Raw genomic sequence first — 2,858 nt, 5'->3', positions numbered from 1 at the left:
TGTATACTTTATGTAAGCAATCCTCTTAGTTTCACAACATATGAGGACAACAACAAAACTCTGCAAATTATTAAATCGTGTTGCGTTGCAAGGCTTTAAAAAAATCATGTTTTTAAATCGTCAAAAGATGCCAATAATGGATATTTTAGAGCATGGTAAATGTTCAGTATTATTGTTTCCTCACAAATATCATAACTACAACGAAAATTTGCGAATCTAAAACATTTCTCTAATTTTGTCAATTTACCAAAACGTTAAAAGGTCCTTTTAACAAAAAATAACATTATAGCCGAAATACTTTCAAAAGGAGAGTTCTTTCTTCATATGTGGCAGGAAAACATCTCAAGATACATATAAGCGTTAAATACTCTTTTTAATATATTTTTGTTTTATTTTCCCTTTAAAAGTTTATGTAAAACCCGTTAATTGCATTAATATATCCACCCAATAGAATAAATAGAATATTTATTTCATATAAATGCATTGTGTTTCTTTAAACTTCTAATTGGTCAAAGCACCTTTCAGAATATAGGTACACGCTGTATATTTGTTAATGTTAAAGCAAGATAACGTCTACCATGCCTCATGATATGTTTGAAGTCCAGCAGCCATACCAGTGAACATTTGTCCATAAACGATAATAATAAACGATAATAAACTGTTAGTGTTATTCTATTGTGTTATTTTAGTTTAACCACAACAATTGATGTGCGTCAGTAGGAGCAAACAACATGTTTATACCTCACTGCGGACGCGTATTCTTACATCTGAAGAACAATAAATTTTGATGAGTTTGAACAATGGGAGTATTCACAAAAACAAGATCCGGGGGCGAACCTCCAATCGAAGCCGCACGGTCGATCATCAAAGATAACACCACGACCCGGCGCCCCGGCGCCACCATTCAACACAATTTTATCTTGTTGTTTAGTTTGGTCAGTCATACATACACTATGGTACAAGGTGACCGTTAACTGACAAGGCAAGTTGAGTTGATAAAAAAGTTATAATCAACAATATTCCGTCAATAACATCGCAATTATATCGTATGATTAAGCTGTAATGTCGTTTTGTTACGGTAGGGTTCGAATCAGGGATGCATGACATCACAAGGGACTTATAAAAGCAGCCCTTTTCTAACGATGCCCAAATACCCAGGGTCAACGAGAATTTCGTTCAGAAATACTTAGAAGAACACACATCTTGCATTACGGTAATTTGTGTTAATTAGTTTAAACATGTATGTGAATGATGTTGCATTGCTTTGAAATTATATATAAATATATATATATATATATATTTATTTATTTATTTATTTATTTATTTATTTATATGAATATGTTATTATAATAATATGATAATCATTTTTTACATTTGTATGCATGACAGAATGATCACGCTCGGATATTTGTTCTCTTTAATTTTTGACATGGTTTGTTTTGTTTATAATTAATCAGAGACGTTGTGAAGGACAGGCAGAATGAAGAAGTTCCTGTGCCCCTTAGTTTTTACGGCAGTTCTCCTGCAGACGACAGAATCGCATCGCGGAGGTCCTTTCAGTCGGGGAAATGGTACGTGCTTATTAAGAGTTAATTGATTTCCGTGTAGGTCTTATTGAAACTTAATCCGAAATAACTATAGCATTTTATTGTTATACCAAGATACGTAAAACTTTATCCATAAAAGCATTAAATTTGATCAATAGCCACCATCTTTTGTGCATTTGTGTCGAAATAAGTCAACATTTGCCTTCTTCAGTGCAGTACGTTACCTGTTCGGAAATCTGTCACATTTAATTCGAAAACAAATTATGTAAGCGCAAATATGTTTCTCAAAAATATAAATTAGTATTAGAATTGCTGCACCTGCAAATTTTACTACAGTTTTGTTTCCAACATCAGCTGAGTTATAGGTCTACGTTTACCGAAACAGACATTCATGTATCTAAGGACTAGTGTCTTATTATACTGATGTTTAAAAAAAAAGAATTAGCAATCTCTTTTAAACTATGCATGTTAACTGGAGTACATGGATATTTCTAGAAAAGCGCAAACACGGAGCTCCAATACTTAGCGTGATGTGAAAAGAGAATATGCAAATATATTAAATATTTGTTTAGTTTGATATTTAATGTAAATTTATTGATTTATTGTTTTTTCGATTTTCAAGCTAATCTGCTTAAATTGCTACGGTTAATAATGCTATTATATAGAGAATCATCATACTAAAATACTAAAAACTCTGATGGCAAGAATGGTTGGGCTTCTACTACGACAGTTTTGACAATGTAGTTTTATATTTTAAATATCGTTAAAGTTATTCAAGGAGACTTAATTCAGATGATTTAATGAAACTTAACTAATAATCAAATAAAAAAAGAAGCTTTTTTTTTTGGATGCTTTAAGTTGGCACAAAAATAACTGAATATATGGATACATGCTGATGATGATTATAATAATAATAATAATAATAACAATAATAATAATAATAATTATAATAATAATAATTATTATTATTATAATAATAATAGTAGTAGTACATGTGTAGTAATGGGTTTGTGTCTTTTTATATTTTGTAATAATAAGATAAACATTGAATGAGCTATTTTTTAAGTTATTATACCCACTTTCAAAGTGATCGGGTATACATGTTATGGCAAACGCTGGATGTTTTTTCGTCCGCTTGTGCCTGAATCATCACTCAAGAGTAAACCCCGGTATACGCTTACGCGTGTGCAACACGTCGTTTTTTTTATTAATTTCAAATTATGATTACTCGTTAAAGTACACGTATTTTCTGTATGTGTCTGAGTCTTAAATATATGCTATGCTCCTTTGTGAACCCTGCTGTTTCCTATT

This window comes from Dreissena polymorpha, chromosome 15, assembly GCF_020536995.1.
Source record: "Dreissena polymorpha isolate Duluth1 chromosome 15, UMN_Dpol_1.0, whole genome shotgun sequence".
NCBI classification, from domain to species: domain Eukaryota; kingdom Metazoa; phylum Mollusca; class Bivalvia; order Myida; family Dreissenidae; genus Dreissena; species Dreissena polymorpha.
Note: the sequence above shows the minus strand (reverse complement) of the source record.